This window comes from Dermochelys coriacea, chromosome 4 (genome assembly GCF_009764565.3).
Source record: "Dermochelys coriacea isolate rDerCor1 chromosome 4, rDerCor1.pri.v4, whole genome shotgun sequence".
NCBI classification, from domain to species: domain Eukaryota; kingdom Metazoa; phylum Chordata; order Testudines; family Dermochelyidae; genus Dermochelys; species Dermochelys coriacea.
Window position 1 is genome coordinate 42,347,065 of NC_050071.1, and position 27,744 is coordinate 42,374,808.

The following is a 27,744-nucleotide window of genomic DNA, read 5'->3' on the forward strand; positions in this document are numbered from 1 at the left end:
ACCAAGACAGATCTGTCAGTGTCATTGACACAAGGTGTGCTGCTCCAGTAAGAGCAGGCCAGCCCATCCCTTCTCCAAGTACTGGCCCTTTAAGGCAGGTAATAGGGCAGGCAATAGGGTAAGTTCAGTGAAGAACAAGGGAATTATGGGAGTCATAATTCCCTGAAGGATGCATGGAAATTGTAGGCTAGGAAACAATGCATCACGGGAGAGGAAAAAAGTATAAGAAGCTTGGTTTACTACTGGTGAGCTTTTTGGTGTGTAACTTGTAATATGTGGTAACTAAGCAGCTATTATCTCAATACTCCTCTGCTGGATATGAATGAGGAAAAAGCTGCTAGAAGGTACAGGCAAGTGGACTAGAAGGTGAGGAGAGGGGGCCCCAGTCGTGCCCTATTAGACGCTCCCATCCACCACTCAACATTTCCCCAGAGCGCACACAAGGCCTCGTTATCCCCCACTGTCCCCAAGCATTTTCCCCACCTCAGACACTCCCACAAACCTAGCTCTTTTCAAGATACCTCTGCAAACGGAGCTGTCCCCAGCTTCCAATTCCCCACCTCTCCCAGAATTGTACCCTTATCCACTGAACTCCCCCCCCACTTCCATCCAGATACCTCTACCCCCACAACACCTCAAAAGCCCCAGGTCATTCACACAAACACAGCAGCTCTGACTCTTCCTCGCCTCCCTAGTGCCAACACTCGCCTACTCCCCAGACACCCTTCAACACCTACCTGCCAGCCCCAGCTGCTAGGTTTTGCAAAGCTCCAGATCCAACTCTCCTTACTACTTGGGACCAGATATACGGACCTTAAGCTGAAGTTTATGGTTATATACAAATTATGTGAATGTACGAAAATTACTGAATGAACTAATTTGAGTATTTGTAAACTACTTATATAAAACATCCCATGGAGTTGTGCAGAACTTGGCAACTATAGGGGAAGAGCCAAGGAAGGAATTGTTTAAAGTGGGGATGGCTAAAGATGGTTTTGGGTTGGGAGTTTTTGTTTATCCCGAAAGGAGGGCTCTTATTTGGTTTGACTGGCCAATTTACTAGCCCAGGAAGGCCATTGTTGAGGCAGAACCTAAGCCAGAAGCTGTTTACCCTTCTGAGATTAGGTAAACTGCTTTTATAGTCACAAAATGAAATGTGAACGCTTACAGGAGAGTTTTTTTTAAACTTAAAACTAATCTTGACAAATGGCTGAAGGCTATTCACAATGGATTTGTAAAAGGCTTGTGCAGCTCAGTCCAAGTCAATGAAGGTATTTCGATGTGGAGATGTTTGAATAAATTTAGAATTGAGGTACTTGTACCATTTGAATACTATTTACCCACCTCAAGTAGGGCAAGAGGAGTTCAGCTCACCTTGCTGAGTCAGATCAGGCAGAATTTATAATGGAACTTCTCGTGAAGAAGATTGCTGAAGAAGGCATAATGTGGGGCTCCAGTAGTCATTTACAAAGTGGTAACTTTTTTTAAGACAAATCCCCATTTTGTTGCTACAAAATCAGTTTTTATAGCCTGACTATAATGTGGAACACTTCTGTAGAGCTGTTCATCTCACTATTTAACCCTCAAAATGTTCTCTGAAATTTTATAATTATTTTACATATCTGGAAACTGAGGCAGAGAGGTGGAATCACAGAGAAAGTCTGAGTTAGAACCAAGAGTAGAATTCCAGAGTTTCTGGCTTCCATTCCTATGTTCCAGCCCCTGGACCATACCTTTTCATCAAAGAAATAGAATTTATCTTATAAATTGCAGATTGTCTCTTTCATTACAATGAAATAAAATGGATTCCTTCTGAAATGTATGCTCATTATTTTTAAAAATGAGCTTTATTAAGTCATTTCTACTGACAGGATGGAAACTTAGATAGGCTTGGCAGACTTTTTTTTTATATAATTTTGACAATTTTTTTTATTTTTATTTTTTTTTAAATTTTTATCAGTTTAAATTTCCACTTTTGTGGGAAATTATGGGGAGGTCTGTCAGATAATAGTGGATCAGCCAATAATTATTTAATGACAGTAGAAGTTGAGATTCAAAAAGTTAAAGCTTTATAACCATTGAAATACAAATGATCAACATCACATGTCAAAATACACACAGTAAATATCCTTACATCAAATTCAAATAAGTTCTCAAGCAACATTTTTCTTACTTTGCCTATCTGTAAATTTCAGTTATCAATAGAAATATTTTAATTGTTTTGTTTGCGTACAGTGAAATCAACATTTACTGCCATATACCAATAAACAGAATCCTTCTAACCTTACTCATATAGCCATTGGATTCCAACTGTGTTTTTATAGTTAACATACTATTTAACGTATAGAAATATAAATAATGTAATCTTTTCTTTTCAAACATAACATGATGATGGCAGGAGGAGTAAAAAAAAAATGTAAAATGTTCTTCAGTAGTGTTTAATACTAATGCTAAATGTAATTGTAGATGCCCTGAACTTGGATCAGTGAAGCCAGTCAGTGGAAGGAGGATCAGGCCCATAATGACTACTCTTCAATCAGGACCTGATCTTGCAAGGTACTGAGACCCCTGAACTCTTGGTCTTTAAATAGGAATAGTGGGGTATTTGCAAGATTGGGGCTATCGGTCATTACTTAAGCAAAAACCCCATCAAAGTCAGTTCTACATATTATGCCCATATTTTTTCATTCTAATGAAATGATTCATGCCAAATTAAAAGTGATCCAAGATCTTAAACAACAACACTATATGGCTCAATAATGGTATAAATAGGTATGAGTCAGAGCAACTGTAAAAAAGTGATTGGCTCAGCCCTGTACTTAGAAAGTATTTGGGACATTATTAATCATTTGGAAGAAGTACAATGAATAGCACAGAAACAGATAAAAAAAATAAACCACAATAAATGTGGGGTTTAACTGCTCTCTAGTAGATTTGTGAGTAGTATCAGTATAAGCAGGATCTACGTTCAAAAAAAGTAATCTCTGACATGAAGAAACAGAATCAAATACTTCCTACACATCTGAGTTCAACTGCTGCTTCTCTTTGGCGATCTCTCTCATCTCAATTTCACTGAATTACAGAAAGGCTAAGTCTGAGTATCAGAACATAAATGTAACTTTTAAAAAATGCTCTTACCATGTGCTGTGGTGAACAGTATCTCGTATATTCAGCACAACTATAGGGACCAATGTTTACGTTAGTTTCATGTTGGAAAATCAGTGTTTGTTATAACTTTCTGCTTTGGAAAAAATAGTTAAGCTGTTCTTGAAAGTACAGTGCTGATTTTCTTAAGCTAATACCTTAGGGAAAGGACACACAGAGATAAACATCTACTGCTTCTTTGGTATATGTACTTCATTAGAAAAATAACTTGAACATATATAAAAAAGGCCAGATCTTGCAGAGCCTACTGAGAAAAAAATGCTATTGTTTAAAATGGGAGTAGGGTCAGGTAAAGACAGTGTGTCCAAACAATAACCCACATGTGCATAGGTCTCAGTACTGCAGTGAGAGTAGGGTTGTCACGAACTATACAAGGTAGAGAGGGTCCTGTTTTGAGCTTAAGCTATGGAGTGCTCAGGACAGTTCTGAGGAAAGGCTGTGGAAAGATGCCATCCCCCCCCCATCCCTTTCCTCAGTCCTCGTAAAGGCTGCTCAAATCTGCACTGGCTACTAGCTGTCTGATGAAGTGAGCTGTAGCTCACGAAAGCTTATGCTCAAATAAATTTGTTAGCCTCTAAGGTGCCACAAGTGCTCCTTTTCTTTTAGCTGTCCCCAGCAGTCTTTCTAGCAGCCAAGGATCGATGGGGCATAGGGACTCCAACTAAAACACTCCAGGCAGTAGTGTAGGAGCTGCTAAAGTGGTTCTATGCCATCCAAGGTTTACTCTTGAAACCTCAGGTAGGTAAGCCAGATTTAGGGCTGCTTTTCATTACAATAGTAGCACAAAACTGCTGCAGCACAACTGAAGGTCTGGCCTATAGGTCTAACAAAATCTCCAACAAAATGTATCTACCTTACACATGTTCGTTGCTGGATGGGTCATCTCTGGAAAAAATTTAGAACAAATTCTGCAGTTATCTTCCTCTACCAATAATTTTAAAAAATCCATGCCATATTTCATGAGCAGTCCCACAATACCTAAACTGATGCCTGTTCCTTCTAGCTCACAAGGTGGTGCTGTAAATGACAGACAAAATATGTTAATTTAAAAATATTATGGAAAAAATACCACCTTCCATTTCTATAGTACCTCACTGAAATATGTGGAATTGCCTTACAAACAATTAAGTCTCACTACACACCAATATTGTAGAGCAGGTAAATAGCACTATACAACTTGTTAAGACAAGTAAATGGAGGCTAAGCAGAGGGGTTAAGTATCCTTCCTCTTTTTCTGATTTTGTTATTAATTCTCTATTTGACATAAAATTCTCTGCTCTAACTACTGGAAATCAGAAAATATCGTAGGAATAACCTTTTATGTCAATGCATTTTTATAGATGTATCTATAGTGCCCTTCAGTGTGAATTCTCCATCACTGGCAACTTTTAAATCAAGTTGGATGTTTTTCTAAAAGAACTGCTTTAGTTCAAAGGGAAGTTCTATAGCCTGTGTTAGACAGGAGGTCAGACTAGATGATCACAGTAGTCCCTACGGGCCTTGGAATCTATGAAACCATATTATGTGAGCACCTTGGATATTACCTGCAGCTTTTGGGGTTTGATCCAAAACCTGCAAAAGTCAATGGAAGACTCCTGTTGATTTCAATGTATGTTAAAGCAGACCCATAATGAATTATTATTTATTATTATAGTAGTGCATATAGGCCCTGATTGAGGCTGGAGCCTCCCCTCACCCCTATTGAACTAGGCATTGCAACAAATGCATTGTAACAAAGATTTTCTACCCCAACAAATTTACAATGTCAATAGACAAGACAGTCAAAGGAAACAGCATTATCCCTATTTTACAGATAGGGAACAGAGAAATTAAGTGATTTGCCAAAGATCAAGGCAGTCTGTGGTACAGCCAAGAACTGAACATAGATCTCCTGAGCTCTGGTTTAGTGCTTTCATCACAGGACCAACCTTCCTCTCTAACTGAAAGCTTTGTACTCAAACCCAATGTATATCACTTGAACAGTGATAGCAATACAAAGTAGTCCTTATTATACATGTCCAACAGAAAATGTTAAATTTGAATCCTCACAACATTCTTCTGAAATAGGTAAGCAATATTATGCTATACCCACTTTACAGTGGGAAAAGGAAGTCTGAGGGTATGTCTACATTGTGTCTGGGCATATGCTTCCCAGCCCGGGTAGACAGATTTTTTTGCTAGCTCTGTTTGAGCTAACACACTAATATTGCAATAGGGGCAGCAGCTTGGGCCAGCCTTCTGAGTCCACGCCCACCTGATCTCCTGGGTCGAAGTTTGGGTGACCAGCCTGAGTTGCTGCTCATGATGCAATGTTCATGCTGCTATTTTAGCATGCTAGCTTGAGTAGAGCTGAGAGGTACACTCAAAACTGTAGAGTAGACTACTGAAGAGGCTAAGTGACTTGCCCAAGGTTACATGCATAGTGAGTCAGTGGTGGGTTCTTAACTCCCAGTGTCAGGCTAACTTTTGCAGAACATGCTGTGTTTGTGTTAGTAAGAAGCAGGGTATTTTGGTAATATTATAAGGAAGGTTTGATTGAGGCTTTCAAATACACAGTCATATAAATAAGACGGCCAGATTTTTGTCTAAGGGATGTAATTTGACTGTGAAGAGCATTCATCCAGCATGGAAAATTTTATCCCAAACAGTTAAAACTTTGCAAAAGTATAAACAAATGAAAATGGTGTTTTACAATAGAAAGTGTTGGGTAACCTTAACTATAGATGTTGCTGACTGTTCTGTGTATAATAATAGGTTAAGGCTATTAAAGTGCAGTAATAGTTGCACCATGGTTAAGGTTGCATTAAAGTATTCAGTGTTACAAGGCACTCTAAACCTTTATTTTGTTTTAAAAAAAAAAAAGAAAAGAAAAAAAAATCTCATTGAAATGGCAAATCTCAAACCAGAATATAAACTTTGAGCTATTTCAATTTTTCATTGTGGTATTATGAAAAATTGATACGAAAAGAATAATGCAAGTTCAGATATCGGTGCTTTTGGTGTTTTCCCCCTCACACAGAGGATTCTCAGTTTATTTTTTTTTTGTTTTTTTTTTTTTTTGCAAGAAATTTCAGAACTCTCAGAGATCACTCTTTTGGCCTCATTATTGCTGTTCATGTGTTGATTCCTTGAATATCATTTACACAGAAGTAGTGTTTGCCTATACTATAGGGTATTTTACAACTTTGTAGCCTTAATGGAAAATGTGCCAAAACAAACTCACCAAATTTTAATTTGATGACAAAACTGCCAAATCACAAAAGAGGGACTGAAACTATGGCTTGTCTACACAGGGACACTCAGGAAAGTTACAACAAATCAAAGAGGTGAAGTTAATGCACATAAATTAAAACACATTTAACCCACTGTGGAAGCTATCACTCAAGAGTAAAGTGGTTTTAGTTTGCTTTAGCTTAACCCTCAAGCTATAGCCAACTAAAACCACTTTACTCCTGAGACTAAGGCCTGGTCTACACTACAAAGTTACTTGTGGCACCTTAGAGACTAACAAATTTATTAGAGCATAAGCTTTCGTGAGCTACAGCTCACTTCATCGGATGCATCCGATGAAGTGAGCTGTAGCTCACGAAAGCTTATGCTCTAATACATTTGTTAGTCTCTAAGGTGCCACAAGTACTCCTTTTCTTTTTGCGAATACAGACTAACACGGCTGCTACTCTGAAACTACAAAGTTAGGTCAACATAAGTCACCTTGCATCAATCTAGTTGTGCATGTGTCTACACTCAAATTGTCTCCCATCAATGTAAGCACTCCGTTACAGCAAGGCAGTAACACCACCTCCCCAAGCGGCATTGAGCTATGCAAGTATTGGCACTGCATGACCTATGTCAATCTTAACAGTCCTCCAGCTGCTGTCCCACAATGCCCAACACTCACCGCTCTGGTCACAACTGTTAACTCCAATGGCCAGTAGTCAGAGACTGGAAGCCATCCCACCCCTTTTAAAAAAAAACAAACAAACAAACAAACAAAAAAACCCCACAGTTGTATTTGAAAAGCCTTTTCCGGATTGCCCATCTTGGCAAGGACACTAAGCATCCAGATGTGCTCCTGCCTGGAGTAGACAGGAAATACTGGTTCTCCTGGGCCAGTGGGGAGAAGAGGCTGTGTAGGCACAGCTAGGGAGCAGTCACAGAGAAGTGGACAGCTATGAGCAGATTGCACCAGCAATGCAGGTGAAAGGGTACAACAGGGATCAACAGCAGTGATGCGTGAAAGCAAAGGAAGTGTGGCAGGCATACCAGAAGGCCAGGGAGGCCAACAGTCAATCTGGTGCCAATCTGCAGACCTACCACTTTTACAATGAGCTGCATGCCATTCTTGGAAGAGAGCCCCCCAGCAATCCACAGACTACCATGGATATCCCCAACGAGTTCAAGACTTAGACCCCTGCCATGAACTGCAAGGAGGACAGTGGAGCACATGCAACACAGGGGAAGGAGAGGGATCCAGCTATGCTGCAATTCAGGACCTGTTCAAGGCTCTGCAGCAGTCTAGCCAGTCCAGGCAGCCATGCACATGCAAGCCTGATGTAGAGGAAGGAATCTCGGGTAACGGTTTGAATGCATTTTCCATTAGTGTTTAAATGTACTGATGGCGCTCAACCCCAGCTTTGCAGGACATTAGTATTGACTTTTCATTGTTTTACTCGTACTAGAAGTAATGGTACAACAAACAGAGATAGAACTGTCTGATTTTCATTCCCCAATAAGGATAGATGTGTGGAGTCCATGCAGAGCAGTTTGTTTATATACATAGGGATGTCCCTTGAATCCTCCTGAGAGATCTTGGTTAAACTTTCATGGAGGTACTCTGCAATCCTCTCTGGAAGGTTTCGAGGGGTATCAGCGTTAATACTTCCTCCCCAATAGGACACTTTCCCACCCCAGTCTATGATGACTTCAGCAGTAAACAGACTGGCAGCATATGGGCCTGAGTAGCTTTGGGATGCCTGCAGCAGCTATGCTCTCTGTGCCTTTGTTACCATCAGCAAGATATCAGCTAAAATCTCCACCTGTGGAAAACCGTGCCAGTACTCAGTGCCAGTGCCCTGCACTTGTACACATGGAAATAGGGGCTGAAATTTTATTGTTTCATCCGGCTGAACAATTCCCACCTCATTCCACCCCCATCCTCACTCCCCACCCCTGCCCACACACACACGCACATGCCCCTGCTGGGCTATACCCATGGCTGGCACTGGAGAGCAGTGCTGTACAGAGGCGCTCCAAAGCTGAAATGCCAATTGGCATGTCTTTGTTTAAAACTTTAGGGATGCAAGGAAAGGGAGTTCTAAAACTTAAATTTCACCTTCAGTTTTAAATATAAATGATACCTCTGTGTGTTTTACCTGTAGCTGTTGTGGTCTTGAGCGTCCCCTCTCTGCACCTGGGGAATGCCTGACCATGATAAGGAGGAGAAAGAAGAGGACACGGGAGGAGATGCTCGGTGAAATCCTGTAAGCCAGTGTTGCATCAGATTGTGAACAGAGCGTGGAGGGTTAATATTTCAGGCATTATGGTGAAAAAGTTTGGACAGGTAAAAGGACCAGGATTCCCAGCAGAAAAAGAAGGAGATGCACCTGGACATAATGGGACTTCTGTGGCAGCAAACACAGATGCTGCAGACTCTTGCTGAAATGCAGGTCTAACAATCACAGGCTCACTTCCCTTTGCAGTCAATGGAGAACTCCATTTTAGCACCTCCCTATGCCCTCCAACATTTCAGGTGGTATCGGGGGTAGCATCCTTACCACTCCACAGGGGGCTCCGGTCAGGACAATTACAGTTTCACATACATTGACCTATGAAAGCCACAGTTGCTATATATGTAGCCAAAATGGACAGAAATGTCCTTTCCACTTGTTAAGTGCTGTTACAATAAAAACTTCTGAAGTAGTTAATGTATTTGTTTTTCAATTGCACATAGTTTTTTGCATTGGTTTTGGTAGGCAATACAACTCTGTTTTGGAAATGAAGTAATATGTATTACTTCAGCAAGTATGCTGCATAATGCTTAGCAGTTCTGAAAGCACCCACTACTTGCTAATGTACCGGATGGCAGACCTCAGAGGATCAGTGACAAACACTATGTAATAATTATAAATGTACAGCAAACACCAAAAATGTTATGGGTGCATTAACAGACAGTGCTAAATATACAGCATACACCACACAATTCCTAACAGCATGGGCAGCGGGTATCGTAGGAAGGGGCTGTACCTCCCCAAGCAGCCTAGTGTCACCCTGCCCACGCTCTGCCCAAAGTCCAGGCCCCCTCCTGTGGTTCCCAGCACCCTGGCTGGCCTGCCTCTTGCAGGGACTTGGGGCAGCTGGCCCTGTGGCTGTGCTGCCCAGAGCACTGGAATTGGGGACAGCCCAGCTACCCGGAGCAGTGGGGCTGCGGGTACTGCCACCCAGTGCATTGGGCCTAGCCGTGCCACCCAGCCGACCGGAGCACCAGGGCTGCCCACACTGCCCAGAGCACCGGAGCTGGCTGTGGCGCCCTGCTGCCTAGAGCACAGGGTATTGCTGCCTAGAGCTGGGGCCTCGCGCCCCCCCCCACCCTCCGGCTGCCCAGTACTGGGATCAGGGGCCACTGTGGGAGTGCTCTTGGCTTCTGCGGGGGAAGGGGCAGAAAGGGAGGGGAGGGGCAGGGTCGTGGGCCCAATGGGAGGGGCGGAGACTAGTCTCCCCCAGTGGCTGGGTCACCGGCTGACCATGCCTAACAGGCTTCAAAGCTGAAGGGCCAGATAGAGCACAGTCCATCACAACACTGTCGATGACTGTTAAAGGCTGGGTCCCCCAGGCTCACTGTTAGTATTTCAATATCACTATTGGCAATCTACCAGTAGGGAAAGAATGTTGCAGGTTTCTGAACACTCCTGTATTCTAAAAGATGTGAGCATTATGCACCATCCCAACACTGATGTCAGTGAAGGATCCCTGGTGATTAACCAATGCTTGCATAACCATAGAACAGTAGCCCTTTCAGGTGATGTGTTCTGTTGCAAGGTGGGTTGATACCAAAATAGGGATATGTGTGCTGTCTATTGCCCCACAACAGTTCAGGAACCCCATTGCATCAAATCCATCCACTATGTTCTGCATATTACCGAGAGTCACGTTCCTGTGCAGCAGGAGATGATCAATGGCCCTGCACACTTGCATGACAACAGCCCCCTGTGATGGGGTGTATCAGAACCTTTGAGGCCCCCTCCTGGAGGCCTTGTGGTCCTACCACACTCCACCCCAGGAAAGAGTAGTAGAGGTGGGCCCTCCAGACTGCATAGAGAAGCTGCAGGGAAGCAGCCAATCAGAGCCCAACAGGCTCATCTAAAAGGAGCTGGCTGGAGCTAGGGGAGTAATGATGGTGTTCCTGGCTGATGACTGGATCTTAAGCAAGACTTCAGCTCTGATATAAGGGTGAAGCTGAAGGTGCTGGGACTAAGAGGGGAAGTGCCCAAGGAAAACAAAGCAGCAGGTAATTAAAGGGAAGCAGCCACTGGCTGCTACTTATAGGGTCCCTGAGTTGGGACCTGGAGTAGTGGGGTGCACCCCCCCCACGCACACACATACAGGTGGAGTGGCCTAAGTCCAGAGAAGGGGACAGAAGACCCTGAAGAGGGTCAGTGTTTAATTGAGCTGGGAGGGGATTGATCTGAACTAGTGACTCAGCTGGAGAGCTGGTACCAGGAAGGCTCACTATGGAGTGAAGAGTCATCAGGTAGGGGTCCTGGGACACTGCTTCATAACAGAACAGGTACTGTTGGAAGCTAGCTCAGGAGGGGCTGAGGCGAATCTAATAGGCCCTGTTAGACTGATTGAGAACCAAACCCAGAGACAGCGACATGGACCAAGACGTTGCAAAGGGCAGTGTGAGAGGCCCTGTTGGACTTGCATACTGGAATGAGTCTGTTTGTTTGTACACCTACAGCCTGTGTGTGACTCAGCAGAGGGCCAAGTCACTGAAAACCTGCTCGAGAAGTTTAACCATCAACAGGGGTCACCGCAAGCAGAACAAGGTTGAGAGAGTGCAGGTGCAGCCATGCCTGGCTGGCAGGGGCACTCATGTGAGGTGAGTAACTCCACTGAACCCACATTGTTAATTTTCTAGCTCCAAAATGATTTCCCACTGACTTGTAGCAGGCTGATGTTGCAAGCTTCCAGAGTGCCATCACCACTCGCTTCTCAACTGGCCGCAGAGCTCTCATCTCGATGTCCCCGTGTTGGAGGGCTGGGATGAGCTCAGCACTCAGATCCAGGAACGTGGCCTTACATATCTGAAAGTTCTGCAGACACTGCTCATTATCCCAAATCTATATTATGATGCAATCCCACCAGTCTGCACTTGTTTCTTAAGCCCGGGAGCAGTACTCCACCATTTATAGCTGCTCTGTGAATGCTACCCACAACCTTGAAGTGCTTCCACTATGTCCCACAGCAATCAGTCCTCCATGAAAGTGTCATGTCCCCCATTTCTGTGATTCTTCTTGTAGCTCTGTAAATACTGGTGTATCATGCGTCCTGTGTTTGCAACGTTCATGACAATAGTGCAGAGCTGCATGGGCTCCATGCTTCTGTCACAGATGACAGACAGCAAAAAGTGCTGTGTAGGTTTGTGGGCTTTTTTTAAAAAAGGGGTGAAAATTATGGCATATAAATGGCACTGTAAATGGGAAAAGTTGCATGACAGGAACTTGATCCCTTGTGCCAGGTTCCCCTGCATGGCTCGTTTTTTCCCATTGTGCATTGCCAGAATTTCCCAAAATACAGTGCCCTGCCAGTGGTGAGTTGCACCACACTGTGCATGGACACAAGCACTCGTGATGAATACAAGCATAGCCAATGCAAGAAGCCAAATATATACCTCTGCATGAGTGATGTACTAACTGCAGCAACTTTATGCTGGCCTAACTTAGATCGACCAAAGGTTGTAGTATAGACACAGGCCATGTCACCAGAGCCCCCTACTCTAGATGCAGTATATGCTGACAGAAGGAGTTTTTCTGCAGGTGTAGGAACACTACTTCCCTGAATGGAATTAGCTATGGTGACAGAAGCACTCTTCTGTTGGCATAGCTGTATCTGCAGTGGGAGTTCTGTCAGGATAGCTATGCCACTGGGGATGGGGGTGGGTAGGTTTCACACCCCTGACTGACATAGCTATGCCAGTATGTTTTATGTATGGACCAGGCCACAGTGAGAGTTTCCACAATGGGGTTAATAATGTTCTAATTTACATGCATTAACATCACACATTTAAGAAAAATCAGCTGAACTTTCCTGGTGTCCTTGTATAGACACAGACTAATCAAATGCCCCAGTAGTCTATGGGTAAGTTCCCTGAACTGTGAAAGAGGAGACCAGAAGTTCAAATTTCTGGGCAATACCCTATGCTCATCAACTACAGACATAAATGCCAACCTGAAAATCAGTAAAGGAAGAATGTCTGAATGTCTTCCCCCCACCTCCATTTTTTTTTTAAATAAGCGAGCATAGGCCTTATGCAATGTCACTGCTAGTTCAGAAGTCAGGTTTCTAAACATGGTGAATCCCAAGCTTATTCAACGCACCACACTGCCTCTGAGAGTGACTAAACCAGTTTGGATAATCCAATCTCTAACCACAATACACCACACTCCTTTCCAAGGATGGGATCCAGGATTCCTGATCACAATAGTCTTCTGCTGACTAATAACTACAGTAACTCCTCACTTAAAGTTGTCCCGGTTAACGTTGTTTCGTTGTTAGGTTGCTGATCAATTAAGGAACATGCTCATTTAAAGTTGTGCAGTGCTCCCTTTTAATGTCGTTTGGCAGTCGGCTGCTTTGTCCACTGCTTGCAGGAAGAGAAGCCCGTTGCAGCTAGCTGGTGGGGTCTTGGAACCAGGGTGGACCGGCAGCCCCCCTATCAGCTCCCCGCTCCCCTAAGTTCCCTGTGCAGCAGCCGCCCAGCAAGCTATCAGTTACCGGCAGTTCAGCTGTCCCTCCCCTCACTGTCCTGGAGCTGCTCCTAGGAGCCTCCTGCTTGCTGGGAGGGGGAGGAGAGAAGAAGGGGGCTAATGTCAGGGTGTCCCCCTGCCCCCTATTGCTGCCCCCCACTTACTCCTTCTCCATATAGAGCGGGGTGGGGATAGGACAGGGCTCAAGATGGAGAGAGCTTGCTGGCCGCAGCTGCTATCTCAACTTTCTGATCTTTTTAAAGACAGTGTACTTAGAGTGGGGTCAGCGTACTTAAAGGGGCAATGTGCATCTCTCTCTCTTGTCCCCACACACAGGGTATGTGTCTCTGTGTGCCATGCTGTCTCTCCTTCCTCCATTCGTGCTGCCTTGTAGAGTGTGAGGCTACATTAACAACAATGTGTTAACTCTTGAGGGCTCAGCCGAGTGCTAGTTCATCATTTAGCAGTAAGGCATTCCATGGGAAATATCCCACCCTCTGACTTCACCACCTCAACCAAGCTTCACAATCATCATCGCTGTGTACTAGTATGAAATTGTTTGTATAAAACTTATAGTGTGTGTGTGTGTGTGTGTGTACACAAAATTGGATTCGCTTAACATTGTTTCATTTAAAGTCACATTTTTCAGGAACATAACTACAATGTTAAGCAAGGAGTTACTGTAGTTATGTAGTCCACTGGGAAAGTATGTGCCAAGTCCTTCCCTAATGGCTGGTTTAGAAAGGACATAGTGATTACTTCTGTAATTCAAGTGGTAAGGGCCTGAGCTAGGGACCTGAAGACTCTGGGATTTTAAACTGTTCCTGGTTAATGTGTGGGGTAAATAACATGGTTGTACATGATTCACACAGTGAGGGGAAAAAAGCCCACTTTATCCTAGGATTTTAAGCATAGAACCTGCTTTAATCTGTAAACTATTGTTTAAGTCACTTGCCACACCTTTTGCCTGAGTAACCCAATGGCTAATGTGTGTGTGGTGTCCCCTCTGTGCCACATCCACAGAGAGTATGAGGCTGTGATAACTCTCAGCTTGCATGCTCAGTTCTTTTTAGCACAGTCTGTAAAGACTCATGGTTTATAGTTGTGGAGGTCATAGGTTCAATCCAAATGGTATCTGTCAGACATACAGGTGTCCCATATTGGTGGGTTTGAAGGTGAGGGGTATGCTTTGCACTGGCAGGGAAGGAGGAGAACTATAGGCAGACCTGCTGGTGTAATGCAGGTATGCTCACCCTGCAGCTACTCCTGGCTATTTCCAATTTGTGGAAATCCATGAAATGCCATGGAGTGTTTCAGACTCCTTCACAGACGTTCCCACCCGCTGACTGCTTACATCATTACTGCTGAACATGGATGGTTGCTCTTGGTGTACTTACTTTCATGGGGGGGGAGGGGCAGGAGGGGAGTACATTTTAACAGACAAAGAATTTGCTGAGGTGCATCTTGGACATGTATCCTCTTCAGGAGGGTTGACATAGGAGCAGCATCAGCAGCTCCTCCCCCCCCCCCCCCCCCGCTGCTGGTGATGGCTTATCTTAAGTGATCACTCTCCTTACAGTGTGTATGATAAACCCATTGTTTCATGTTCTCTGTGTGTGTGTATATAAATCTCTCCTCTGTTTTTTCCACCAAATGCATCTGATGAAGTGAGCTGTAGCTCACGAAAGCTTATGCTCTAATAAATTTGTTAGTCTCTAAGGTGCCACAAGTACTCCTTTTCTTTTTAGTTTCTCCCTTTGATTCCCAAGTAGATGCTCATCTTTTCCTTGACGAAAATTACATTTGGTGACAGTAAGGTTGCAGCAGGACACACTCCATCCACCTGGGAACTTAGAAGCATGGAAAGGAGACATTAAGAGGACAGGCATATGCATTCCTTACCATACTCATGTTGCTAACAACACGCTACAATGCTTCATCAGGCTTTCACTTCTATCTTCAACAGATAGCTAAAGGTATCCCCAACTTCATCAAACTACCAAATTCTTAACAGCAGTACTAAAGCAAAATAACCTCCCAGACGAATGGAATGTCTAACAATCAGATGTGCTGATCATTTATATAATGATATATATGTCAACCATAGCATCTGGTACTCCCTTGACTTCTCTGTCATCTCCTGATTTGCTTCTTACTTCTCTAATTGCCTCTTAGTGTGTTTTTTGGAGGAGGATCTACATCCATTCTCCAGCTTTCTGTAGGAGTTCCATAGGGCTCTGTCTTGGTTCTTGCGCTCTCTCTCTCTCTCTCTCTCTCTCTCTCTCTCTCCACCTTAAATCTAGGTAATCTCATCTGCAAACACATATGCAACTACCATCTCTATGCTGATGACTAACAGATCTACCTCGCTATTTCACACCTTGCTCTTTCTGGCCAAACTAAAATCTCGGCCTGTTTCTGACATTTCCTTATGGGTTTCCAGCCATCAGCTGAAGCTAAACATGGCTAAAACAGAGCTCCTAATCTTCCCTTCCAAGTACTCCTCCCACCTACTTATTTTTTCCTCAATCACTGTAGACAACAGCAACATCCTGCCTGTTACTCATGCCTGTAACCTTGGTGTCATCTTCTACTCAGACTGCTCTCTAATCCTCACATCCGGGCTATGTCTAAATCTTCCTGAATCTTTCTGCATAACATCTCTAAGATATGGCCTTTGTTATCCATCCACACAGCTAAAACTCTTGTCCACCCTCTTGCAATCTTACATCTCGATTACTGCAATATCTTTTTCTCTGGCTTTGACAAATATAGTTGTGCCTCACTCATCCATTCAGAATGCCCCTGCAAAGATCATTTCCTAGCCCTTCACTTTGACAATATCACCCCTCTCTTTGAATCCCTCCTCCGGCTTCCCCTTCTCTGTTGCATTAAACATAAGCTTTTTGTCTTCACTATCAAGGTCATTTGCAGCCAACCCCCTCTCCTCCATTATCTGTCATTCTTTATCAAGCTGTCTGTGCTCCCCTCCGATAGACCTATGATGCCAGCCTCCATCGCTCATTTGTTAAATTTTCAAACAAACACCTTTCTCTCATGCAGCCCCCCCCACACTTGGGAGGCACTCCCTGTAAACTCCCAGAGAGCTACCTCATTATCCACCTTCATAGCCTTCCTTTGCCATTATGCCTACATAAAACTTGAGAGCAGTTAGGCAGCTAGTGTGCTGAGATCACTGCTGCGGCTGCTGACCAGTGTTGTCTCATTGTTCACTTGTACTCCCTTCTGTCAATATCTGTCTGTCATCTATATTGATACTGATAAACTCCTTGGGGAAGGGACCATCTTTTTGTTCTATGTTTGTACAGTGCCTAGCACAATGGTCCATGATTAGGGCTCCTAGGCTGTAATGTAGTACAAATAAATAAGAAGTTCATTGTTAAGCCAAAAGAAGGCTCAGAAAAATGCTGCGTGAAAGATGCTACTTGTAGGAGTAAGGACAATAGGCCGTGTGTGTGTGTGTCTCTCTCTCTCTCTCTTCCTCCTCTCTCTATTTTGGAAGATGCCAGCAATCCATAGTTAAGACTGTCTTACTGTCTTTTCTGTCAGTTACATTTTTGGTCTCCACAGTATTCAAACATAGCAAAAATGTTTTATATTAAAATGTTCACAATTTTAAAAAAATAGTAATATTTTTCTCCTCAAAGAATCTAAGCTTCTTACAAGGGACAGTCTTCTCTATGAAGAAATGTCAGTTTGAACTGTGCGTAGGTCAAAATATATATGTGTATATTTTAAAACTAATATTTTCTATTTCCTTTTTGTCTAACTTCCTGTGTGCCGAGCCCAGGTTGTTTATTCTTCTGAATGATGCAATGGGTTAACGAACTGTTTGTGGGTTATCAGTAAGGAAATCTTAAGGTACAAGGACCATAACAGTACCTTATGTTTCACTTTGATTAAACTGCTAGAATTCCGCGTAAATGGAAATTTGTGAAGGCGTATAGCCTTCGTTCAGTGAAATGCCAGAACCAAGAGGATATAGTAGGAAGTAAATTAAAACAAAGAGCTTCTCATTCTGCTGAAAAACTCAAACATGCTGAGGTCTTCAAATTCAAAATCCAGTCTGTCTCAAAAACAGAATATGCCTTTTAAAAAAAAGGGAAACTAGTAATCTTTTTTGCGGGGAGGGAGAGGCATGGCAGAGTTGATATTTTGGGGTATAGTGAGGAGGCTTTTGCAAGTGTGGAAGGTTTCCCATCAGATGATTATTTTATAGCTTTGGGGAGATGATTGGGATTACTTACTGGTATTACAGATGTCTGTAATTGTCTTTTAACATATGTCAAAGGTGCCTAGAACAGTGCTGAATTTGTTTTATAAATCTAAATTATTTTAAAGCAAACATTTTTTTAAACAGTAGTTAATTTTTTGTTTTTGTTTTTTTAATATTTTACAGGCAATGGTAAACCCAACTGCTTTTTCAGAAATAAAAATGTGAGTGCATTGTGAAGTTTCCTCCTAACCCATGAAGCCAAGAACGATGTAATGCATGTAGTATTGTTTATTATATATATTGCATTAGTACCAAGGGATCTCATGCAGGATCAGGGCCCCATTGTGCTTGGTATTATAGTTCCTTCCTGAGGAGCTTACGGACTAATTTAAGACAAGACATAATAAATGAGTAACCAACAGGAGAGAAGTAGCAGGGCAGACAAGGGTGATAGTAATAGGATCACACAGCTAATTAAGCTTAGCAGTTGCACTACTTGAGGATTCTGAATTACATATGGATATCTGTAATCCACTGACCATCCTGCCTTAGTGTGTGTATGTGTGGCAGCCAGATATACAAGAAGCAGATCCTCTTCAATCAGTGGGCCTAACTGGATTGTGACTTACCTAATAGCTGTTCTTCTTCAACAAAGAAAAATAATAGTTGTCCAGAAAAAGAGTAGGGGATACTTGTAATTGGGGTAGGGAAATTTATTTTCTGACAGACTTTTGTCAGAGATAATGGCAAGTGGTGTTAAATCTCTGCCTATTAAACTCTCTCAATTTTCTGAATATTATTTTTCCTCCAAAGACCCACTTAATTCCTACATTCATTAACTTTGAGGGTGGCTTGTGGCCAGTGAGAGTACAATTTTCATTGAAGGCTGCTTATGTTTACGCCTACTTGTGTAGGCACACGGTTGACATACATAGGAGGCAGCAACACATTTTTTTTATATTTAATACGTGGTGCTTCCTTGGTCCACTTCATGTTGTGCACTACGCTGAGTACGTTCAGCATGCAATGATTGTATTGCAGAGGAGTAAACTATCATAAAGAGAATCTGAAAAAAAACCTGTAAAAGCTTTAGTAGTCATCTTTTGCATGCTATTTATGATCATTACTTATTGGTTTACATTCCAGGATCTCACAGTGACTCAACTGTGTGACCTAAGGCAAGTCTTTTCATCTCTCTGTACCTCAGTTTTCTCACCTATATCATACATTGTTGGAGAAGGAGATTTGGCCGATGTGAGCACACAGACAACCCTAGGAGACAACAAACCAACTTCCAAAGTATACTTTTATTGCTAGATTTTTGCTGTTATACAAAATGAAGGGTAAACTGCTAGTTGCATGAATTTTTCTCTCAAGCTGATGTAACTGTTAAATCTGAGCAATCTTGTGGATGTATTGATACATCCTGTGGCCATAATATGTGTGTGACTATTTTTCCTCATGATATAAATACTGTAAGGTATACAGATACTAAGGTGACGAGTGTGAGAGAAATTATCAGAGAGAGAGAGAGAAATAGATATAAATTAAATTCAGGCATAATCTCTGAAAATTTAAGGGGACTTTTAATCTGGTTGACTTTCAGTAAACCTTGTGTAAAGTTCCTGACTAGAGCTGATGGCTTCATTACCTCTTGGGGCATTTGTACCTCAAATGCTATTTATAGCTTTATGAAGCAGTGTGAGCAACATTCATTTGTCTCTAAAGCTTTGCATTAGAGTACTCCAGCTATTGAGATAGGGGTGATGAGCATGATTACAAGGGCTTACATGTCCATCTTATCTCCACAGTACATAATATTAAAAGCTTAGACCTTCTGTCGGTCTCTACTCTCTGTAAACTTTGTTACCCCAACCCTGAATTTGTATTTTCCTTCATATAGGCCAAAACTGCCTATTAATACCTCTATAATATTAACCACTGCCTCAGCTCCACCTCTTTTGAAGTCTTCATCCACATCTTCTACTCCTTCAACTCTCACCTTTTTAGACTCTAGTACAGGAGTGGCCAACCTGAGCCTGAGAAGGAGCCAGCATTTACCAATGAACATTGTCAAAGAGCCACAGTAATATGTCAGCAGCCCCCCCATCTGCTACCTGCCTCCAGTGCCTCCCACCCACTGGCAGCCCTGCCAATCAGCTCCTCCCCCTCTCTCCCCACGCCTTCTGCCCACTGCAATCAGCTATTTCACAGTGTGCAGGAGGCTCTGGTGGGGAGGAGCGAGGGCATGGCAGGCTCGGGTGGAGTGGTGGCAGGACCTGGGGCAGAGCAGGGGGGTTGAGCAGTGAGCACCCCACAGCACATTGGAAAGTTAGCATCTGTAGCTCCAGCCTCTGAGTCAGCACCTGTGCAAGGAGCCACAGGTTGGCCACTCCTGCTCTCGTACACTGTAGAACGCTACTGCAAAAGAAACATGACCACACTACTCGCAACTTGCTTAAACATCTCCACTAGCTCTATTCATTTGAGAAACTAATTCAAAATTGCCTGCCTAGCTTTTAAAATCCTACATATATTTTGTTCTTCAGTTACCTCTGCTCACCTAATATTGGCTGTCTCCAGGCACTTTCATAATCTCACCATTTCTGGTGCAAGAGTTTTCTCTTCTGCATCTCAGGAAAGGCCTTTCTATATATCTGTCTCATTGAGTCTCTATTTCTAAAACATCTCAGACAGAAGAATGTCCTCCCTTCCCTATACTTTTTAGTTTTTTTTCTCTTTTTGTTGCTGGAATTGATTAACTCTGCAATTGCATTATTTCATTCTTAAAACACCAAGCAACAGTGTGTTCGAAAGATGTTACAGAATACGAAGTTGTAATGTACTGAAACAGGAAATAATTTCAGAATAGGATGATTCACCCTCTCTGCAACCCCCAACTAAAAATAAAAAAAGATGATTCACTGTAGAAAGTCTAAATGAGGTTTCTCAAATTCATATGCTCGCTGGATTATCATCTGTAAGGCAATTCTGTGGTTCGCGTTCTGGCAATGTGGTATCATTTTTCTTGAAAATGGCCTAGCAGATGTATCAATTCATCCTGGGAGGTGTTTGGGGTTGTTTTTTTTTTTTGTTTTAATTGTTGGTTACTGAATACTATTTATATAATTTAGAGTCCTTTTTTTAATTACTTTCCCAGATATAATTCAGAATATATCTTAACATTAAGAACACATCCTATAGCTAAAAATGTAGTAAGACATTTTAACTGGCTAGTCCAAAATGTATACTATATGTCCAGTTATATTTTTCTCTGTATATTTTCCACTGCTTAAACTTTAGATGATGGAATGAATTTTAAAATAAATGCTAAGAGAAACAAATTTAAAATTGATAAAAGGAAATGCTCTTGATACAATTCATAGTTAACTAGTGGAACTCATTGTCTCAAGATATCACTGAGGTCAAGAACTTAACAAAATTAAATAGGAATTAGACTTGTATATGGATAATGAAAACATGCACAGTAAAAGGATGTAAGATGGGGGGAGGTGGGGAAAGCTCATATAAAGCACCACAATTGAGGTATAAGCCAACCACTGACTCATAGGGTTTAGGACGGGGTGGCCAACCTGCAGCTCCGGAGTCGCATGTGGCTCTTCAGAGGTTAATATGTGGCTCTTTGCATAGGCGCTAACTCCAAGGCTGGAGCTACAGATGCTAACTTCCCAGTGGGCTGTGGGGTGCTCACTGCTCAACCCCCCTGCTCTGCCCCAGGTCCTGCCACCACTCCACCCCTTCCCCCAAGCCTGCCATGCCCTCGCTCCTCCCCCGTCCCCACCAGAGCCTCCTGTGCACTGCAAGACAGCTGACTGCAGCGGGCAGAAGGCATGGGGAGGGAAGGGGAGGTGCTGATTGGCAGGGCTGTTGGGGGGCGAGAGGTGCTGGGGGCTGGAGGGGGGGTAGCGATGGGGGGGCTGCTGACATATTACTGTGGCTCATTAGCAACGTTCATTGGTAAATTCTGACTCCTTCTCAGGCTCAGGTTGGCCACCCCTGGGTTAGGAAGAAACTTCCTGTATAAACAGGTTATTCCCTAAGTGTGTGTTTGGGGATTTCTTTTATTGGCCCCATTCAGAGACAAGCTATTGGACCAGACCAATGGTCTGATCCCATGGGAACACAGACATTGCAGTATCTTTTATAACGTGGGAATCTGTGAATGTATGAATTTTGCAGTATTGCCAACCCCAAAGGTTCAAAAATCATGAGGCAGACCCCCAAAATCATGTTTCTGGTCTAGCTCTTTATTTTGAATTCTCCTTACCCATTCCGTGCACGTGTGACAATTAGTGTTATCAGCTCTCCCAAATTGATTGATTGGGAAATGTGCTTTTTTTTTCTTTTTTTTACCTGCTACAGGAGCTCTCGCCCCATCACCTACTCATCCTCTTACCCAGCAATTAATTCTGTCCCCATCACTTCTGTCCCCACACCAGGTCTGCCTTTGTCACCCTGGCCCCCACTCTTCCCTGTCTCCCCATTTACCTCCCATCAGTTCTGTTCCCTGAGCCTGAATTCTGTGCTTCCTACAGCTGCAGGGTCTCTTCATCCCTTTGCCCAGGCTGGGTGTTGCAGGGAGGGAGAGGAGAGTGGGGAGGAGCTGTCCCCCTTGCTCATGAGAGGGGATGGGAAGGTGGGAGAAGAGCAACCCTGAATTTCTGGGCTCTTTCTGCTCCCTCCTCCCCTCTCCCATCCTTTGAGAAGGAAGTCAGCTCCTTAGGGGAGGAGGAGAGAGTTCTGCCTGCTGTAGCAGCCCTAATTGGCTATTCTTCCCATTAAAGGGGGTTTTCCCTCAAGCATGCCTCTGCTCAAATCCATGTAAAATTTGGGGTGGGGGGAATCACAAGAATTGGTAATAATGAGTTTGATTTTTATGAACTCTGGATGTTTATACTCTTATGGTTGCCTGGATGGATCCTTGCCTCATACATCTGGTATTAGTGGCAGGGGGCTGGCACCTGGGTGTCTTCCCCTGAATGGGACAGACATTAATGACCATGAACAATTAAATAACCCTCTGCTAGCAGGATAATGGAGACTACCAGCCAAGGACAAATTACTTTGCTAATATCTTTTGTCGGATCCACTCCCACCCTTGTGAAAAAGGGATTTGTGCACATAAATGCTGTCTGAGTGTGCCATGTGATCTCACACTGGGACTCAGCCAAAACTGTGCTTGTTAGCAGGAGGACTTCTGCCAGAGTTGCCAACTTTCACATGGTAAATAAGCACCCCGACTTTCACAATAAGCCAAAAATCAAGCTAAACCTATTTCAAAAAAAGCCAATCCCTAAGAACCCCAACGTTCTATGTGACTAGATTTCCCCCCCTCCATGGCATGCAGTCTGTGACTGTAGTGGGCCTGCTGTGCACCCCTGACTCTCCCCCTCCCCTTGCCTCTGCCTGCCCCTCCTTGCCCCTGCTTGCTAGGAGCCGATCAAAAAAAAAAAAAAAAAAAAAAGGCAACAAGCTACAAGCCAAACAAGCAGCTCACAAGCCAAGTAAGCCAAAAACAAGCTCAATTTCTGCATTCCTCCCTCCCCGCACGGGTTTGGCATGCCTGGCTCCTGCATGTGCTCAAGCAGAGACAGACCAGAAGCAGAAGACGGGACTGGGCAGAAGGGGAGAGGGAAAGCAAAAGAATCTTGGACTACCTGGAAGACACTGATTAAGACACAGAGGACTTCAGGAGGGTGAAGAGACTGAAGCAGGGTCTTGCAAACAGGAAATTGTTGTTTTTCAATAGATTTGTATATCTCTAGAGGCTTTCTAGGAGTAAAGTGTGTGTATGTTTAGAAATTCCTTTGTAGAATTTGTGTGTTACTTATACTGTCCTGTCACCCTCAAAAAGGGAGACAGTAAACCAGAGAGTCCAGAGCTTTGGAGAAATTCAGGATGTATGCAACAGCTACTGCGGAGGCTTGGGAGCACTGGCATTAGTTTTAGAACCTAGGCAATTGGACGGTGGAGTTTCCACTGCCAAAACAGGTGTCAGACATAGGGCCTGCTCCTGAAGTGTGTACTTAGAGGCCCAGAACCAGAGAGACAGTGCCTACATTCTGTCCAGCCCCAGCAAGCCCAGGGCACATGAGACCCATGGGTTGGGTCCTGTTAGGCTTGGGAAGTCCAGTCAAATGACTGATCAAATGGCCAGTCAATTGATCACCTAATATTTGACCATGGTCAAATATTGTTGAATATTCCAGAAAGAATGCCCTGGTTTAGGCAACAGCCTACCTTTTTGATTAAGCATGGTGCCATTCTATTTTTTTTTTAAGTAGGCCTCAGTCTCTAACTAAGACTAAGCTTATTGGAGACCCATAAATTCTTACTCTTTTTTTGTTACTGTTATAATAAATTAGCACTTTAACATATTTGACCATTTTTACATTGTTTGACAATATTTGATCAAATTGACCAATTATTTTTGGACTGGTCAGGTGCCAAGCGTAAGTCCAGTACAGCAATAAGGTCATCGTCTAGGACAGGGAGCTCATCCAGGGATGTAACAAAGTACAGCTAATTTAAATAAAGGTTGTAAGTATAAAATTTAAGTAAGCTTTATTTTGTCTTTTCCTCAGACTGTCTTTCAAAATTATTACACAAAAAACTTAGCGTTGCTCCACATGCATGCACGACACACACCCACTGTACCCGATAACCTACAAAAGAAATGAAAAGTGATATATAGCATTTTCCCTCTTCTCTTCAACCTATAGGCATGTACTTTACCATTGCCACAACTAATATACACCACAGACAAAGCTTTGTAACCTTAACCTGCCCCCCTAGGGGTGCCTGCCTTCCAACTCTGTTGTGGATGTTTAACATAGAAATGTGTTAGTGTGGTAAAGAATACAATAGAAGGTTGGCACCCCTAAGAGGGGCAGAGTTAAGGTCTGCAGTGTGAGGGAGGTCTGTGGTGAATTGTGGGCTGAGGAGAGAGGCTATTTAGTGGTAGATGGCTTAACAATTTTATCCCTTTCTTTTGTCAGTTTTTGTTGGGTATATATTTGTATAACCATCCACTGCTTCACAATGAAACTTTTTGTGACTTAATTTCCAAGCTTCATGTAATGCTTATGGGGTGGTGAAAGGAAGCAGATCTCTGTCAGCAGCTATCCTTTTATCTCATCACAGAAAATTTTATCTATCAGCACCTGCATATAATTTCTTATGTAGCTGCATATGAAAATGTATGTGCACAGCAAAAAAGTTTATGCACGTGTGTAAAATGTATGCATTGACAATTGCTGCAGATGAAATTTGGTCACGATGAGTAACTGACAAAACTGACTGTAAATCCAATTTAAAAACTTACATGCTGCAGCAGATTTATTCAGGATACACCTGACAACCAAATCTTTTGTAGATACCGTTTACAAAAATAGAAGATCAGACTGCTAAAGAAATAATTCAACCAGAACTCAATTTCAAAGACATTCTCCTAAAAACTTTATGAAGAGAAATCAAAGAAACTATATAGTTTTTATGCCTTTTATGTTTTCTAGCACTCTGAAATTTCTCACCAATAAACCACTTACTCTTATGCAAAAACTGGAATTTCTGGCTCATTTTAGCATGCAACCCTAACTAGGGAGACATTTCCAGGTGTTTCCATAATAAGATGACTTGTAAATTGGTTATTGTGTACCATGTATTGGGCTTGAACAATAAGTAATATTTTTCCCAGATAAAGTGGTAATTATTTGGGGAACTACAAAGCAACCTTTGTGAAGATGAATAAACTCTCCACTCTCATCCACTTAGCAAAAGGGTAGGGATCTCTGATGGGAAATCTATATTCTTTCCTCAGCAGTATCAGCAATGAGATTTGCATTGTGGGATGAACAGGAGAATTTTCCCCTTGGGGAAGGGTCCTTGAAAGCATTACCATTGTATTTTGATTGCAGCATGCAAGTTCAACATCAATCAGCTACAATATTTCACCAGCTATTACAGCCAGGTTTTCAAACCATACTTTTCATCAAATTTTCTGTCCCTCTAAATTGTAATCCCTTTTAATGTTGTTCTGTATCAAAGGGGTCAGCAGTACTCATGGAGTAATGACATTTTCAATATGCGGAAAGAGGAGGCAGTAAACTCAATTAATCAGATTTAAAACAGATAAAAAGGAAATAAAATGGAATACACCTTGGAAAAATACATCTGGGGACATAAAAAGAAAAGGAGTACTTGTGGCACCTTAGAGACTAACAAATTTATTAGAGCATAAGCTTTCGTGAGCTACAGCTCACTTCATCGGATGCCATTTGGTGGAAAAAAAAAGTTTTTTTTCTTATGCTCTAATAAATTTGTTAGTCTCTAAGGTGCCACAAGTACTCCTTTTCTTTTTGCGAATACAGACTAACACGGCTGCTACTCTGAATCTGGGGACATACATCTGAATCATGAATATTCAATGGGAGAGCAGTAAAGCCAAACAAGACCCATTGCCAGGATAATAGTGGACAGCAAATTTGACATGCATTTCCCATACAATACGGCAACAGAAATGGCCATTGTCATCTGTGGCTTGTATGCAGAGTCACATAGAAGGAGGGGAGTGGAAATACAGTATTCAGTTCTGGGGACCATGGGATAACTTCTTATCCAGGCCTCTGCCCAATGTCCATTTGTGTGAATGAAAAATTGCAAGCACATTCTTGCACCCTCCCTTTAACATACTTGCCAGTGTGCTGTAAAAATGCCAACACTTTAAGTACCATAGGTCTGTATGTTTACAGGTGTTACAATTGGCACTTTCAACCCTAACCAGGTTTTTGTGGTTGCAAATTCTGACACTTGGGCATATGCAGGTATTAGTCTATTTAAAATTAGTCTTTTAGTGTGCAAATGTGTTTGCTCTGGGCAACTGAGAACACAAGTATGTTCCAGCATAGTTTTACATGTGCACAAATGAAACCCGGAGTTTGAAAACTTGCCCCTTAATAATGATATCATTGATAAATATGACTGAGAGCAGACAGGCTAGCTATCCTCTAGTATTTTAAGGATGTAAAATGGGAGAGGAGTTAGTAAGGATGGTACTAAGTATGGGGGTATAACTGAGTCATGCCTACATGTTGCACTTGTTACTGCTTTTTTTTTTTTGCTTCCACAGATTCAAATGTGGGCAGATTTCAGACTACTTGTGTCTCTATCTATCTGATTTGCCCTTGAATTTGAAACTGTAGGAGCAATATTTGCCTGAAATTCAAATGCAGCTACCAATTGTACTAGCCAGCAGGTGGACTGGAACATTTGGCCCTAAACATGCATAAACATACTTGAACAGTGAAATAATTTTCAGCAACCAGACAATTAATTTCCTGGAAGGATGGTTTTCAGTTGTTTCTTAGTTTTTCCCCCAAGATTGACAATATTGTTTTAGAAATGGTGTTGCCTATTGGAAGCTGGTCTTTACTGCAGGTTTCAATCAATAATAAATACTTGTGACTATCTCCATAATAAGGAATAGTGTAAATTATTTCTCAATAACATTTTTATGTTTACAAATGAGATGTTTTGGCAGGAGGCCAAATCTCATCATTGAAAGTATGGCCCAGGGAATGCAGTTTCAATTTGAATATCTGAGTAAATGGAATACGTTCAAAATTGTTGTGAATTCAGTTCTGTAGGATTTTGTTTAATTTAAAAATGCTATATGTATTTTTAAATTAGCATTTACCTTACAATTTTGAAAATCTTCTGTCTTATAATGTAATCATTATATTTTGTCTTAGCCTACTCTTCAGATGAAAGTTTCCCTTTGTTGTTTAATTATTTATTATTTCTTTTTAAAATAGTTGAACTCTGACTTGTTCTTTGTAATTAACTATAGTGATTACAATTAGCTGAAGTGATACCAATATCATATTACCCTACAGTTTTCTTTCAACATGTAAGGCCTTTTTATTTTCAGTTTTTATTTTGTTTAAATTTATCAGTGTATGTTACAAAAAATTTTAAAATGTGTGAAATCGGTGCAAAAAATTAACTTAGTTTTCTAGATTAATATCACTCTTCTTTTTTTTCTTAAAATATTTTTTAAAAAAACCTGAATTCTGAAATGTAGTCACATACAGTTTTTCATTTTTGACCCATTTTAGCTTGAAAAGTAGTTCACTAACTTCTTTGCTTTGAGTCAGTTTTACTATCTGTAAAACTGGTAATGTGTATGTGGTAGCATGGGATTGACAACAGTATGTACACCAGTACAATTCAAATACTTCTGACACGGTTCCCCACTCCAAAAGGAGAGAAAGCATCTTGGTACCCTAGACAACCCAGGTTACTGGCCACCACCTCTCCGTTTGGAGAGGGGAGCTGGGTCTGGAGAATTCTGCACTT

At 42.2% G+C, this 27,744-nt stretch overlaps 1 long non-coding RNA gene across 4 annotated transcripts in view; it reads left to right on the plus strand.

Annotated features, from left to right (window-relative positions):
- The window catches only part of LOC119855183, a 159,977-nt gene that overhangs the window by 109,744 nt on the left and 22,489 nt on the right, over positions 1-27,744 (plus strand). For 2 of the 4 annotated variants that reach the window (XR_006280747.1, XR_006280748.1), the window contains 2 exons: positions 2,467-2,556; positions 7,474-9,093. This is a non-coding gene — a long non-coding RNA (uncharacterized LOC119855183). Of the gene's footprint in view, positions 1-2,466; positions 2,557-7,473; positions 9,094-11,122; positions 11,264-27,744 lie in introns of those variants that run through there. The other 2 variants (XR_006280745.1, XR_006280746.1) reach the window with 2 other exon arrangements.